Source organism: Bombus affinis, chromosome 18 (genome assembly GCF_024516045.1).
Source record: "Bombus affinis isolate iyBomAffi1 chromosome 18, iyBomAffi1.2, whole genome shotgun sequence".
NCBI lineage: Eukaryota > Metazoa > Arthropoda > Insecta > Hymenoptera > Apidae > Bombus > Bombus affinis.
The window spans coordinates 4,236,391-4,253,737 of record NC_066361.1 but is presented as its reverse complement, the minus strand read 5'-3'; the positions used below and the strand labels follow the sequence as shown (position 1 = coordinate 4,253,737).

The following is a 17,347-nucleotide window of genomic DNA, read 5'->3' as shown; positions in this document are numbered from 1 at the left end:
ACGACTACCAGTGTATGTAAAACTCACAATGTCAACATTCGTTAATTTCTACACATATCTGTTTAGTTGCCAACCCAATAGTTCCATTTGGCTTCAGTTGGTTTTCTTTTGCACTTTCGTAGAAGCAACTTTGTAGAATAATTGTAGTATTTGGAAATGGTTTACGCAGTTTTTCACTGCAATTCAGTTGCATTGGTTTCCTTTCTTGATTTTATCCAGAGTTGAATTTTCTATGGTGAGTTTAGTATTTGGGTATTTATTACTCGCTGAAAATTAAGTTAAGGGGAAGATAGTGTGGGTGAAACAGGATGCGAGATGCTGATGGCTGACAGATTTTTAAATACACAGTGTGTGATAAGAATAATTTGCAACAAATAACATTATTTTAAGCGTTCCTTATTGTAATTTATTAGGTTGGCAACTAAGTGATTGTCATTAGGTGGTAATGACAAAATGCCCAATCGCTTAGTTGCCAATCCAATACCTCGATCCCCCACTTTATTCTACAAAAGTTCGTCGATAGCAAAGAACAATCTTCGATCGACATTTTGAACGCGAAATCGCAGCTTGTCTTGGTTGGAACCGCACGAACCATAATTATTGAAACCGAATGGCTGTGGCCGAGGGAAGAGGGGCGATGGTGGAAGAACGAGAGCGTGCAGAAAAGAGAGGGTGGCGTGCTCGAAACTCGGCAAATCCCGCGCGTGGGCTTTTCAGAGGATAAGGGTGGTTAGAGGGGTGCGTGCCGGGCGAGATGGAAGTATCGCGTGATTGACGTGGGCCTCATCAGCATTTCGGTCTCGCGATTGGCTGGACGAACCTGTCAATCAGCCGATATTCCACGCCTATTGGATGTGTCTCGTGCTACTCTGTGCTCCCTTTTGCGAAGGTTTGTATCATCGTTCAGCCGAATCTTTGTGCCATTTTGCTTGTTTAATTTCGACAAAAATTCTCCACGTTTTCAATATATCGTTACTCTGATTCGATGGTAGGATAATCGAAAAAATGTAAACCTTAGAGCAGAGAGGTTTTAGAATTTACAAAGAAATGTGCTGGTGAGTCATTGCAAAGACATTATAAAGCCTGACTTAACGTAAGATATGCCATTATTCGCGAAAGCAGTACGACCTTCCACTTGTGGCGTCGCAAAACGACTGAAGGTGAGCCGGTGTTGTTGTAAAACTAAGGCCAAGTTGATAGCCACGTAAATAATAATTTTGCTCTCTAACGCAAAACTGATGGATTTATAAATATACCGTTTTACATGATAAAAATATAAACGTAACAGATCTTCTATTCGGGTAGGGGCAAATTTCAAATGTTTTGGGTTGTGCCACTATCAAAGCAAAGGTGCGATATGAACAATTTATGGATATCGATAGTTGAAATTTTGATATTAGAATTTTTTATTTTTTTTTTTTTTTTTAGGCTATATTATATTATATATGAAAACTATAGGAAAAGAACACACGTGAAATTTCCTATTTTTTACAAAACTGCAGTTTCAAGACTCACTGCGTCGTCAAGTCTGACATTACCAAAATTGTCATCGTATTTAGACCTGGAACTAAGCGTGAACTTTGCTAATTCTTTGAAAATTACAAAATATCTCTCGCCATAAACGTTATAATCGAGGATCCTTGGAAACTGTGCCAGTTAGATCGAAACTAGCCTAAAGGGCCACGGTGTATCGTGGTTTTGCTCAGGTATTGCGTGAACACGTGTGGAAAAGTTCAGAAAGAAAGGAGAGGCGGCTCGCGACGAAAGAGGAAACCTGGTGGATAATGACGAAACGATGGACAAGAAATTACTGATATAAACTACCGAGGCGAAAGCTATTAACCTTTTGCACCGAGCGCGGTTTTTCACACACTAGAAATAAATGACGGTTTGGCGCGGTGTGTGTCCGCGAAACACGACGCCATGCCATCGAGATGTATTAGACGGACAGAAAACGCGTCGCACGCGAACCTTTGTTGCAACCGATGGAACGAAACGCGTCCTAAATCGCGCGATAACAAATAACGTGCGGGGAGAGCCGCCTCACTAAGTGATTCTTTCCTCGCGTACCACCCAGGGAATATATTAGTCATCGATGACGTAAGTGTCCGTAAGGAATGAAAATAAGAAGTCGGTACAAAAGACGTGATTTATCGCTCGTCGCCGTTTGGACGTCTGATTTTTTTTCCTCCTCGCTAAGACGGTTTCGAATGATTTCTGTCGGACGGCACTTGCTGCCTCTTTTGTTGCTGATGGCATGTCGCAGGTTATTCTGTATTGAACACGTCTTTTGATTCGCCGGTGATGTAATAGTGGATCCTGAAAGTCGTGTAAATCTCTGGTAATCTCGACTGGATTTTCACTGGTGAGCTGATATATCGCAACATGGAAATTTTCTCATTTCTGCACTTCATCACAGCCTGTGTGGTCCTGTTTAATTTTATTTGTTTCGTTGATATAATAGGTTTATTTATAGTAATGATTTTGTAGTTGTTATATGTAGAAGATAAATGGTAGAACAGCAATGTTATTGGTTAGGGGAGTCATACGTTTGGAAAAAATATTCAAATATGCTAAATTAGTCGCCAACCCAATAATTTAGGATATTGGGATATTTTTATACATTATAACTCAAGTTTTAAATTATAACTAAAATTCTGCATATATTGGGTTGGTTGCCAACCCAGCTTAGTTGCCAACCTAACAGATTGAACGTGATACATAGAAACGGACGTAAAACACAATACCAGTAAATATTACATGAAGTTCCAAGGAATGTTTCTGCAATTCAAAAACAAAATTCCACTCATCATCCCCGTTACAGCTTGAAATTTATTCATCATTTTCTAATGTCAAATAATAAATATAATACCAAACGAGGATTATTCGTGCGAACGGTATATTAGGTTAGCAACTAAGTGATTGCGGATTTGTCAATACCGCGCAATGACAAAATCCGCAATCACTTAGTTGCCAACCTAACAGATTGAACGTAATACATAGAAACGGACGTAAAACACAATACCAGTAAATATTACATCAAATTTCAAGGAATGTTTCTGCAATTCAAAAACAAAATTCCACTCATCATCCCCGTTACAGCTTGAAATATAATACCAAACGAGGATTATTCGTGCGAACGGTATATTAGGTTAGCAACTAAGTGATTGCGGATTTGTCAATACCGCGCAATGACAAAATCCGCAATCGCTTAGTTGCCAACCTAACAGATTGAACGTAATACATAGAAACGGACGTAAAACACAATACCAGTAAATATTACATGAAATTCCAAGGAATGTTTCTGCAATTCAAAAACAAAATTCCACTCATCATCCCCGTTACAGCTTGAAATATAATACCAAACGAGGATTATTCGTGCGAACGGTATATTAGGTTAGCAACTAAGTGATTGCGGATTTGTCAATACCAGCCAATGGCAAAATCCGCAATCACATAGTTGCCAGGCCAATATATGCAGAATTTGAGTTCCATTAAAAAAATTACATAAAATTTGCAATTGCAAATGTGTCAAGCTTGAAATATCAATAAGAAGAGGAAGAAAATTAAGGAAGTTTCTTGACGATTCGCAAGGCGGCGGGCAAAGTTTTGATAGAGCTTTGACCATTCGTCTGCGTACAGAAATAACAGCCGGAATGGCTACTTTCGGTGGCAGCAAAAATACCATGGTCGATAGCGTCGAGTCTCATTCTCGTCTTGAGTGGCCAAGGGGATGACGGACTGTCAGGTTTTGGCTCTCAGAATGAACAGCGGCGAGTGACGCGTGAACGGTGAAGCGTGGAGCAACACGCGCCACAGAAATAGAATTTATATTTCGAAATACTGTGACACGCTTTCGAAAATGCTTCTCTCTCTCACTGTGTGTTTTCCTCCAACACCTTACAGGAAAAATTCCTGCCTTTGATTTCTCGTGAAAATTGCCAAAGGCTTGAAATCCAGAACATTCGTTCGAATGTGACATGGAATTTAGAGAAATTGGTTGTGCAAGATAAATTGTTCCAAATTCTAAATTTCTAAAGTTACAGCTAGAATTTTGTTAACCGAGATTATAATAAATTTATGTATTACAATATACCTATTTATATTATAGCAATTTGTATTTTGTACATTGAAAAGAGTAACTCAATTTTTTAATTATAACGTAAGAAAATTATGTAATATAATTTGCAAAGACAGCAGCGAGATGGAACTTCACGATTGAAAAATAATGACGGTAAATGACATGGAAAAGAGTTTCAGACAGTTGTATTAAAATAACTGTGGTCTTGTTAAAGCGGTCTTCGTCATTCATCGAGCGAGTACGGGCCGTCGGCCGTCGCTTCGCACATTCTCCTTTGAGCAGTTGTTTGAGCAGTTTTCAGTTGCAGTTTCCTTTGAGCAAAACAAAATGACACGCTCCTTCGTGAAAATCAGAATTTCTACGTCACCATTCATCGGACCATTTTTATTTCTTCCCTTCGTTCTCTTACAAGATTTATATGGAATTTCTTACCGAGTGCTCGAAGATTTCGTCTAAATGGGTCAAGAAATTGAAAGCTTTGCGATTAGGATACGAAAGAAACTTCGTCTTCCCTCAGAAATTAAATTTCCTAAGAAAATACAAGATATTGGCTTGGCAACTAAGTGATTGCGGATTTTGGCATTAGATGATATTACAAAACCCGCAATCGCTTAGTTGCCAACCTAATAATACAGTTCGCTCTAACTGTCCAAAAAACAATTCTTTACGTCCAAATTTTGAATTTAGAATCCACACGACCATGTTGCAATCAGTGAAAAAACATTCTCCAGGTATTTTGTAACACAAAAACTATCAATTTTTAATATTTACGTTTCTAAATATAATAGTATCGTTATAATAATATAATGAATATAACAAAGTAAATAGAGGCAAATATATTAACACATAGCGCACGAGTCACGAGATGTCTGGTTTTTAGCAATCCAAACGTTGTGGCCGGGTGACGAGATATCTCGTTTTCATGTTTTTTCGACTGAATCGATGACTTGAGCAATCAGAGACAAATGTTTTTGTTACGTTACCAGGGTAATGAAGCCTCGCGCATTCTTCTGACAAATGATTAGCAAAACAAGCGAACGTTGACACTCGAAGCATGTAAAAACAACCAGTTAGTATACCCAGTAGATCCATTGGTAGATCTGTGCCGCACCTTATAAAGTGTTTTATCGTTGCACGTTTTGTTATTCCAAAGTTGGTGTTTTAATTTCCAAGGAAACAGCTTCTTAAAAATCATTTCCACTTTTAATCTGTTACCGACAATTTCTAACAAAAATTATTCTATGAAACAGCCCCTAATTCTATAAAAGTATCAAAATGACACATAGATGTAAAGAAAATGCAGCGAACAACACTGGCGACGAAAATGAATTCGGTGATAGCAGCAACGTTCTTGAATTAAACGATGCGATCAGACATAGAAGAAGACTGAATAAAAAATATAATAACCAAATGGAAATTAAAAATCTGCACATTTGCATCCAATTGCTTGCCAAACATGTTCCTACAGCGTTCAAAAAAGTGCTGGTCCTGGGAGCGCGCTAAGCGCGCACAGCGCCATACGCAATTTATTAATTTCGTCAGAAGCGTTTGCAATTGTAAAAAGAAAGAAATTCTAAACTCGCCATACTGACAAATTTGTTGTTCGTAGTATTAAAAAATAGGTGAGAACAAGAGAAGAATACAAATGGAGAAAGTGGTCCTGCTTGGAATTCTTCGTATCTGGTTCGGCTCGTTGGCCGGGCCAGTTGCCTATAGACAGGTGGGAAGGGTCACATGATGGCCGTCTTTGTAATTTGTCTTTTGTTTCCCCTTGGCCCGCAGGAAGAAAACTTGCGGGCTAGAACAAAGGACGGAAAGAGCCGCTCTATCGACTGACGTGAACAACAGAGCCGCTTCCTTTTCCTCTTGCTTTAGTATATCTCTCTTGCTCTGTTCCTTTAGACGTCGAGGACCGCGTAAACGCATGAAAAATGAGTGACGAGACTTGGAAACAAACGAGGAGACAGCCGGTTCCGTGTCCGAAACAGGTAGAGAACCGATAGCACGCGGCCCATCCGCAGTTAATCGATAACCCCTCGATCATCTCGACTGCTCGAAATTCTAGACCGCTTCGGGTCAGCGTGAAATCTCGCCATCGCCTGTTCTCCATTAACTCTCACAGTCACCGGTTTATTGAACTCTATAGGTTGATCTTTCGGTTTCGTATATGGCGATGAAATTATCTAGAAATTACATTTTTCGTTAATTTGAAACGTGAAAGTTGAAATAAGGTTAGCCGAGAAACTTTCGTTCGTTCTTTCTGATCTTTTGATATTGATGTTTTATAGATGGAGATTTCGAAAAAATTGTAAGTAGTATAGCGTAACTAGTTGTTGAAAACAGCATAACTTTCCCCTCGGCATCAAAAGCGCAAATCAGTTACACGGAAGCCGAATGGGCCAGCTTCGTCAAGATTAATCGGTTGGTCTCTCAAGTACTCATTATACAATCAGCCATTCTGATACTAAAATTGAGACGTTTTTAAAAAACAAAGCAATTGAATTGGCTTCTGAATGATTCAAGTGATTACGTGTTTACCGAACGTAATTGCCAGACGGTCTTCTCTTCAGGGTCCTCATGTACAATAATCTTCTAATAATATTTTTGTCGAGGTTATTAAATTGAGGTTAAATTGTGAAGTAGAAAATATATTTTAATACAGAATTGTAAGTACAAGTAGAAATATAATTTGAGCTGGTGCAGATCCCAGTCTATTGTCTATACGCTGTCGATGGCTTCAGTGGTTGAGAAAACTAAAAAGACCAGATGTAGAGTTTTCTTAGAAGTGGTGACTACTTCAACAATTCTAATAACTTTTATTCTAATAATAAAATTCAATAATTCATTCTAATAATATTAGCAAAGTGATCTAGATTTTTCATTTACAATTTCAAAGTTCTACACTCAATCGAATATTGTGACTAATAACCTATAAGATTTACTCGCAGAGTTTCGTTCTTTTATTGGCAATCTCGTTACTTGTAATTTCTAATTTCCAAAATTCATCATCATCATAAATGATATTTTGCAAGATATAATTCTAATTCTCATAGATGTAATTCATTTGTTCGATAATAAAAATCAATGATAAGAAAATAGAGTAAAATAGAAAGAAAGGTAGATTAACCTCCAAAAACTCTGTCGATCAAACAGATAATTATCGACTGTGAGACGTAGGTGGAGAAACTTGATCTAACGATGAAAAAATTATTCATTGGCTGATGACGGGGTGTACGGGCGATCGGGTAATTTGTGGCGGATAAATCGCCGGAGGAAACGCATGGGGGAGAAAAGGGGAGTGTGGGGGTGGAATCGTCGTAAACTGTGGCTCATTACAGATTTATACGAAGGCGTAGCCTGGAAACGGCAAGGGAAACGAACAAAACTAAACGCGAAGGGTGGCGCTACCCGGAATGGCCGCGATGGTCGCTTTGCTTTTTGGGGTTCGCGGCCCGTACGAGCCATAATCAATTAACGGCGAGCCAGGCAAGAACCACGCTTGGCCACCGCAGTCCGCAAAATATTTCCCACTTTGCTGCTCCAGTTTCCAGCCACTCCGACTGTTTCCCTCTTTCAGACCATCGTATCGCGATTCTTGTCGATGGCTAACGATCTTTGTACGACTTTTCCTGACAGTAGTAGTTACGTATATCAACGACTTCTCTCATTTTTCACAAACAATTATACTATTATAACAAAATGTTATATTATAACGATTATATTAATTATAAGTTAGTGGGTCAGAAAATTTGAAAAAGAATTTGGAAGAATCTGAGAAAGATTTGAAATATACTGTTCTAAACAATTAGAGGATTAATAAGAGGGTTAATTACCATTGGTTCTATGGAACTGATTATGAGAAGAACACTGGACAACTGTTTTGTAGACACGGTAGGTTAGTTATACGATATTGTGGTAGAGATTAATTAATCTTCATTTTGAAATTTTAAGATATTACTTTTAGAATATTTGAAAAATTATTATCAAAACACAGATGTAAGAAGTATTATAAAAATTAATATGACACAGTGTATGTTCGTGGAGAGACGCGATCGCGAGCAAAACGCGTCAGCGAGAGCTGTAAATTCTCGCTACGATTCGGATAACCGACACCGCGAATTAGTCGTTCTCCTGTTTCGATTAAGATAACAGAGATGGTTCAAACGAGTTTAACACTGAATTAACAGGTTTAATATAAACTTGTATATTTAACAATATTTAATATTATAATGAGCACGTCACAAATTATTTAATGATAAATACAATTAGCTTGATACACGAATTCGACCCGACTTTATGATATTTCTCGATATATTCGTTAGACTAATCGACTTTAATTTTATTCGTCTGGACCTCTCGATGCATAACGTTTGAATCCTCAAATGATACTGATTGCCCTTCGATCTTTTCTTTGTCTTCTCTCGGAGACGACCCCCACTACGCTCGGGTCACGCCACCGTTCGCGCCTATAATCACGTATACCACCTTCTTTGTGTGGATGAAGTAACGGACCGAAGACGAATCGACGTTTCCAGAACTCGCTGCTTGATGACAACTATGCGCTTGTCGCTATATTGTATATATTTCGCCGGTCATGTAAGACGATCTGTCTGCGACACTGTAGTATCACGAGCGACGGTTAGGAATACGGTTTATGGTAAGCCTCGTGGCATAAAAGTAAACCTTTTTAAAGCGAATAAAACTAATATTGCAAATAGTTAAATATCAACGAAGTTAAAAGAGTTAAAAAAAAAATTCGCAAGAGGAAAACCGAAGAAACTCCTCAGCTTATCTCGTCAAAGTATCTACATGTTCAAGTGACATCGACATAAAGTTTCCAATGTAGATTCACGACTTCGAGTTTGTATAACCCTGATGGTCCATTCCACGGAACATTCCAGCTTCTCCCACCACCATCAGCTCTTAACGAAAGCAGGAGATCAGGGAACAGGTCGAGTCGGTGAAAACGATGAAGAAATTGTAGCGCGAGTATCGAGGGGGAAGATACGAATGGCGTTTCGTTTACCCAGCGGAGGTTTACGTGCAGACGGCCGCTTTCATTAGCCAGGGTGGGGGAAGTCCTTTCGTTCATTAGAGCAAGTTCAGTGGGAGCACACGCGTGATGTCCTCGCGCTGCTCGTAATCCGCTCTAAACCATATGCAAGAAGCACGTAACGACAGGGCGCACCTTGTTATTACCTGCTTCCTGCGCTCGACTACGGCCGCAACAGCCCTCTCGCGTGTCCGTGTGGCCATCGCATTTTTCGCGAAACCGAGGCTTCTTCCGAGAACTCGAAGCTCGCATTAGCATAACTTCTCGTCGCTTTGTTCCTTTAGTTCTAGTACGAGTGACGCAAAAACGCGGTTAGTAAGAACGAACCGGTAAGAGGAATCGCGAGATAACAGGAATGAAAGAAGAGAGAAAAGTATGAGGAAGAGAGAGGGGCAGAGGGGGAGGAGAGGAAAGAAAGAAGAGAGACGGAAAGAAACAACGTTGAAACACACGCATCGAAACGAGGCAAGAGGGGGGCCGAGAAGGAGGAAAACCGCGACGAAAAATTAATGAAAGGGCAGAAAAGGCGAAAACAGGGAAAAAAGGCGCGCAGCCAGGAGGAGCGCGGCGCTGCAGCTGCCGCTGCCACGCTACGGCGGCCATGTTGGCCGCGTGCAACGTGATTATGGTGGCCGCGGACGAGTACAGGCCCTTCTTCCTGCAAGAAAATTGGATGCACCGAAGAAAGAGAGAGCCGCAGACCGCGAAGGGGACGTGTGTGCGGCCGAGCGCGCGCGCGCGAACCACACTGGCCAAGCCGAGTCCGAAGGCGTGCCGATGCAACCTGCAATCATCGGGGTGGAGCGACCACCTTCGACCCGTGCGTGCATCTCCGTGAGTGCCTCTCTCGGCTCCTTCACCACAACTCTTTCCACCAGCCACCTTCCTCCGAGCTGTCGTCCCTCCTTCTTTTCGAATTTCGTTTCGTGGCTGCGCGATCCTTGTCCTTCGTACCGCGAACCGCATTTTTTTCCAAGGCAATGCTTTGATACGAGGGATGCGGCAATTGATGATAGGGTTGGAGAGAAGACCGTGGATGGGCATTCGGTTTTTCGGACGAGATGTTCTCGGGGCCTCTTCTTCGTTGGGTGGGGCCGGACGTGTTCTTCCAAGGATACCGAGCAGATTGGTTTTCGGATACTGTATTTTGGCAGATCATTTGTTTTCTTACGGGAATGAGCAGAGAGGAACCACGTATTTGTGAGAGATTGGAACACTATGTTTATGTATGTGGCATCTCTTTATGTATAAGGTTGGTAGATCTAAAATTAAGATTTTAAATATACAGGATGGTTTAAAAGTTAATGGTACTTGAACCAAGTACAGGATTCTTAATCGACTAGATGAAAATTTGTGTTATGATTCTATGCTCTGATAATCTGATGCTATACTTTCGTCGTTAAGTTTAATATTATAAAAATGTGTTGCAGATATTGGAAAAGATTTCTGTGCAAATGATGAAATCCATCGCAATGTTCAGCCAAAAACTAACAAGTACCTGCAATTCGATCAGGCTTCCTCTCAGGCAACGGAGCGAGCAAAGAAATGCAAACGACTGGTGGAAGAAACCACCCTCTTCCGCCTGCAACTCGGTTCATCAACCAAGTAACTGTAGGTTCTTATAAAAATGTATGAACGTGTTTCAGAGACCTTGTAGCCGAGGCCGCGCTAATTACGACTAAAGGATATATCGATGTGGATCGCGGGTTTTCAAGCGGGCCCAGGGATCGGGGAAAATGCACGCGTCGAGGAAGCGGATCTGAACGCCGCGCCGCGCTGCCACGTCGCTTTGATTCATTGCCGGCAGCTCGGAGAATTGCCGGTTACACGGCGGCCGTTTCATTTTTTCGATTCTATCTGCATCGTCGCGATAACAAATCTGTGCTCGCGGCACCGGCGGCGTCGCGGCCAACGTTATGCACGAGGATCCCTCGGCTGATCACGCGAACCACCACCGGCAAATAGCAACGAAACCGCGACCCAGGACAGCTGCCTGGTTGCACGACCGCTACCAGCCGTGGCTCACGATCGACTCTGCACGCCTCTGAAATTACTATACCACGCCGTGCACCACCGGTCGAGATAAACGTCACGACACCGCAAACGCAGACCACTCACTAATAATTCATCGCTGCTCTTTGATCCTTGATATACCAACGTGTGGGGCAAGTTGTGGCGTGGCGCTGGCTTGAAAGGTTTGCACGCCGTGGTTTGTCGGATCGTTGCAGTGGTTGGTGTTTTGTGAGCTGGCCAGGCTTCAGTTCGTTGGGTGCGGTTTACAGGGTTGACAATCTTTGCTTCTATTCTTGAAACGGTGGATAGAGTGAGTCTGCATAGGTACTATTGGGCTGGCAACTAAGTGGTTGCGGATTTTGTCATTAGGTGGTATTGACAAAATTCTTATTTTGACAATACTTGATCCATTTATACAAATTGATAATGTAATACGTTGCTGGTCAATAGTCTTCAATTCTTAAAAGTAGATAACAGATATATTTGTGTATTGAAGAAATATACTTCATTTATACTTGTGTGTAGTAAATGTTGAGGTTAAGGTTGACGGCTTGAAAAACGAGTGGATGGATTTGTAATAAAGAGGTATATTGAAATAATTGAAGGTACAAGTTTATGCTGATTCAGATCCTTACTCTCTTACTGTTACTAAACAATAGAATGACAATAGGACAATGTGTTGTTTAACATAACCTTAGGATCCATTCTTGTATCATGCAAGGCAGTAAAATTTACATTTAGCTCCTTGAAGCTGCTCAAAGATTAGTCAGTGTTAGTTTCATATTCTGTTGAGGTCAATTGATAGAGGATCCAGTGGATGAATTTGTAAAGAAAAATGGAAAGGAACAGATATAGTGTATGCTAATTGAGATCCTCACTCTTTCAGTGTTACAATACAATAAGAATATGATAGGGGGCACGTTCATCTATAGCAAAGGACATTACCAAAGAGTTAACCTTATGATTTTAGCCAAAGGCTACAAGGAACATAAATAGAAAACTGTTTATCAGTTCCTTTGTTCCTAGACCTTGCAACCCAAAACATAATGTATACTCAAGGGTACAATAATATGCACTGTTCCTCATTTAGAATATTTCTGTATAATAGCAGTCTCCAGGTCACGGATATACAAGTAGTTACTTCAACAGTAAATAATATTCTTGTATTTAGCCTGACTGGACACTACCTGATATCCTTGCGTGGGTTAGTTTCATTAGTTTAGAATATTCAGATGAATGGGATCTAAGAGGAGATACAAATTTACCGATGGTTTGTCACATTACAAAGGTACTGATCGATGGTGTACCACGTTTTTGGATAGCAAAATCTACTGTAAAGTTCATACCGTTACAATATTATGAGAGTCAATAGAGGGAGCAGGAGAAGAGCAGTCATCAATCGATCAGAGCACGCACAGTCTGCTTACACTGCTTCGTATATTGCTGCTAAACACGATACGAGGTCTAAGATGAGTGCTCCTTCATCAAGTATCAAGCGCAGCTACGTCAAACAACAATTCAGAAACTATGACTGGAACCGTTACAATGCTCCAACAACTTTCATCGGATTCCCCAACTCAGCCAAACGACACCACACGATCATCGACGAACATGCCGCTCTTAACCAATGCGTACCAACTTATCCACTGAACAACGAACACTGTCCATCCAAGAAAAGCCAAAATAAAAATCAAACAGTCATTAATATTCTGCACGAAGGAACAACACCTGTACGAAGTGAACTGTGAAACAAACTGCGATTCCCAGCAAATAGATTCGTGACGCAAGAAACATTCGCGACACCGGTAGAATAAGCAAATGACCAAGGCACGCTAATAGGAAGGTTCGGCCGACTGGGAAGAAAGCGTGCGGACGGATGACCGATCGTGGCCATCCGTCAGAATTTTTGCGGTATTTCGAGATAGAGGCGCCGGTTAATACCCGCGGATACACAGCTAGAAACACTGCTCACCCGTAATCCTGGCGATTTGTACGAGTCGTCCTCGAGCTGCTATCTAATTACAGGTACACGCGGCATATTCTAATCGCAGCCGCCAGCAGGGACGTCGGAACGCGCCGCGATCAATTTCGCGTTCGTTTCTTTTATTTTTCCTTCTTTTTTGAAATCGTTCAGTTGTCCGCTAGATTCTACGTACACCTTGTACCTTGGAACGTGGTCGACCAGTCGAACACTGTTATTGCTTCCGCGTTGCCAATTCTTCGTTTCGAAGGCAGCTCGTAGGAGATTTGTCATCGACGTAGCTGCTGAATACTGAAATTGTTGGCGATTATTGCGGAAGTAGTGGGTTGAGTATGATAGTTTGCAGCGAATTCAGTGTCCCTTGATCTTCTTATACCAGTGAATCGAGCCCTACGTGGCTGCACTTTGAGAGAGGAGCATGAGAAAAGTCCAGGACTACTGTACTTTTGGATTGGACCCCTGCATCTGCATTCTACGCCGCTGTTTGATAATGTGTCACGTTTTGGGATAGTCGTTCTCAATTTTCGAAGATGAAACACTCAATATTACGTATATTCGAATAGTTCTTGTCAATAGCCATAACAAATAACCATTTTTGGTGGGGCGCGTAACCTCGAGAAGCCAAAAACTGCGTAGTGAATGAGGCAATTCTGACAACGCGTATATGCGTCAATAACAGCGATTGTGTTAAGCTGTAGAATAAATGTACATGCGTGTATGTCGAAAATATGTATAGTTACTTATATTTATACGTACAGCTATTTGGTCAAAAAGACAAATTTCATTTGTCGTGCTTTGTCACCAACATAAACAAACCCATACTTTTATCAAAATGATTTAAAAAGAAATGAAATCTAAATAGAAGAAATACAAGAAAGAAAACATCATTTCTTCCGCACATTTTTCTAGTCGTGCAAAGTTAAGAGAAGCTATTCTAATCGATAAGATTTAGTAGATACCGTTCGAACATTCGGAGATATCGTTGTATCGAGGAAGTAAGGGGTGGTGGAAAACGATTCCGAAGACGAAGGGTAGTCGGTACGCAAAACGGGAGTGGTCTCTGGGGGATGAAAAGCGCCATCTTCCCATTAGACGCGAGATTGATTTTGCGAGAAGCTCCTTACTGTAACAGGCGGATCGGCGTTACCGCGCAGATCGCTAATGTGATTAAAATAATCCGACGATAATCAAAATACAAAGGGCCGGCCAATTTCGGACGAGCTTCATCCCCGTAATACCATTAAGACCGCGCTGCGGCGTCCATAGAAAAATAAGCCTTCCCCTTAGCGAGCGGATAATCGCTCGCACACTTTCCGAACGATTATTAATCAGTCTTCATGCTGTTCGATTTTTTTATCCCGTCGTGACATCAACGCGAACATGTTTTTTTACTTTTCTTCCTGTGTTCCTTCCTTTTGTCAAAAGTCTCTGTTGCGTTTGAAGAAAATTGAAAAAAAAAAAAGAGTTTGATCGAATTTTATTGATTTCAATGATGATAAAACTAATCGGATAATAATGGGATGCTATTAACGTTTCTTTGTTATTCTTTGTTGGTTTTCAATTATTTCACTGCGTAGCACAAATGCCATTTGAGGTTATTGTCAAATATATCTGAAACATACCATAAATTTCATCATATGTAATTGTTGGTTATTCGTATGATTAATATTTATTTTCCATAAGAAGCTAAAAGCGCATATATTTTTATACCTGGTGTCAGAAGTGTAAGAAATGTTGACAGCAAGGAAATAATTATTTTCTAAATTGTTCGTTCTGAATCCTTCATCTGTCAGAGGGTTAGACGTGTTTCGTTTAAAAAAACAACGATAATTGGACATTTAAAAGTCGATTTGTAATTTAAGAAATGCAAGAAAACAGGCGAAACAGGTGCGCGAAGAAAGGAAAGCGCTTCGTTTCAACAACGTTGCATCCAGGTTTCGTTCTGAAAGTTTCTGTCTCGCTCACCACATCCCCTGTCGTTTCCTTCGCTCCACCCTGAACATCGGAAACTCGTAGTCGGATAAAAAGTTTATTTTAATCTATACAAATTTTAAGTCCTCTGCGGCCCTCCTGGCAGCGGTGCAAAGTGTCACGACGGGAAATAAGATCGACCGCCCCTCGAACAGTCCCTCCCCTCCACTTTCTTTCGTCCCTGCAAATCTCGCGTCTTTTTAGCTTGTATCTCTCCGATATCCCCTTGAAACTTTTTCTCCACCTTGTGGAAAACACGATTCCTTGTACAATTCCACCACCTGTTTTACTGCACCAATATCGAGCATGTCTTTGGCTGTCTTAAATAACAAAATTTGTCACTCGAATCATAGCATTTCCTCTGTCTGTGTTATCGTAGCAATAATATCAAACTTCTCGTTGATCGTCTTACAATTCTACAACTTGTTACTTGAATTTCGATAATTCTTCGTACAATTCATCCACCTGTTTTATAGCAGCAGCAACGTCAAACCGATTGTTGATTATCTTCCAATTCTATCAGGTTAGATTGCGGATTTTTCAATACTATCTAACGACAAAAGCCGCAATCACTTAGTTGCCAACGCAACGCAACGAGCCACTCGAATTAAAACAATTCCACGTATAATTTCTCTACCTGCTTCACAACAAACATTAAAACAATATCAAGCAATGAGTAACTACATTAAACCTATCCTTTACACCTTTTACACTTCTGAAACTTGTCTCACTCGAATGCGACACTTTAATTTCCTCCTAACAATATATTTTCAAAATGAGGTATCCAGGATGTACCAAGGTTAGTTCTTCCTTTCCTCTCATCTTCTCACGATCTTACTTACACATTACATCAAGCCAACTCCTACTATATTCACGTAATAGCTCACCGCTGCATCATCGATCGATCGAAGATCGAGCGGAGAGCGCCGTTTCGATAGTCATGGCGGTAATCGTCACTAATCGTCCGAGCGTTTCCCACCGCCTCGATGAGCAATCGTCCAAGCTGCGTAATCATCGCGCCAACACACTCGTCGCTCTCTGTCGCGACGTTCATCTCGTTGCAAATTACACGCGCGTCTTATTATCTGACAGATTCTCACGTGTCGTCAGCGAGAAAGTGATGTCCCGTATCGCGTCGCATCGATCGATATTCACGCAATTAGGCGTTCGTCAGCTGGCCAGCCTTTCGCTGCGACTAACAGAGACCTGACGATCAACGTATTAGTTTCAATGTCTGTGCGAATTGAACGACGATCATTATCTTGAATTCCAATAAGATCATCCAAGTAATATCTGCAGATTGTTATCTGGTTATGTTTACGTAATTTCGATGCTAGAAACAGCGTGACGATTATCCGAGGAGGAAGGCTCAGTGTTTATTAAAGTTTCGGTTGTATCGTTACACTTCAGATGGAGCAGCTGCGAGTGCGAGTGAATTGGCTGACGTGTAAATATTTTCCATAGAAGTTTGTTGTTACTGGCGAATGATAAATGGAATTAAGGCTCGTGTAGGTAACCGCATACCCGTGTCAGTTACCAATTTTTTTAATACACTTTTAATTTTAATGCACAATTTACATTTTCAAAATAAACAAATTTCTGCATAAAATTTCAGAGTTTCGAACTATTATTATAGTTTCGCTTATCGATTGTGACACATGGTTCGAAGAAATAGAAAAATGGGGTTAGGTTATGCCAAACTAACTCTAGTTTCGTTGGAAAATATTGAAAATTGGAAATTTGGATATCTGCAGCCATCGAATATTTAGTTAGGGACGATTGCTGAGATAGGTAGAATGTTACTATACAGAATTCATACTAAGAACGATACACAGAGAAAGGGGAGTATACGTGACAAAACAAGGTTCACGGTATGCTTCATTAATCGCGTTACGCTGAATTATTGCGTTCGCAGTAATAAATCCTTCGGATGATTCCGGCGAGGAAAAGCGGCACTGCGATGTCTATTCTAAGTACGAGTCTATCGTACATCGTGATACATGAACTAATATCGTACTTAACGTTCCCAGACGTAAACTAATTATTTTTAATTGGGTTTCGATCCTCGCACGTCATCTAGCTTTCTCTTCCACGTCCTCATTATTGATTAATAGAATTTCTTTTTACCAAATTATTTGATATATTATAATGACGATGATTAATTCGCAAAATTGATGAAATTATAGTCCATTTAAAATTAAAATTAAAATTCAAGGTTACTTAAAGTACAAATCCTTCCTTCTATTTG

General features: G+C 40.6%; 1 protein-coding gene and 1 long non-coding RNA gene across 2 annotated transcripts in view; both read right to left on the bottom strand.

Annotated features, from left to right (window-relative positions):
• Positions 1 to 17,347, bottom strand: part of LOC126926601 (homeotic protein proboscipedia) — a 63,658-nt gene that overhangs the window by 14,060 nt on the left and 32,251 nt on the right. The gene's annotated exons all lie outside the window — the stretch shown is intronic.
• LOC126926660 (uncharacterized) lies at positions 11,760 to 16,610 on the bottom strand. The gene is made up of 2 exons (XR_007714739.1): positions 14,839 to 16,610; positions 11,760 to 14,739 (listed from the first exon to the last, which is right to left on the bottom strand). It is a non-coding gene; the product is annotated as an uncharacterized LOC126926660 (long non-coding RNA).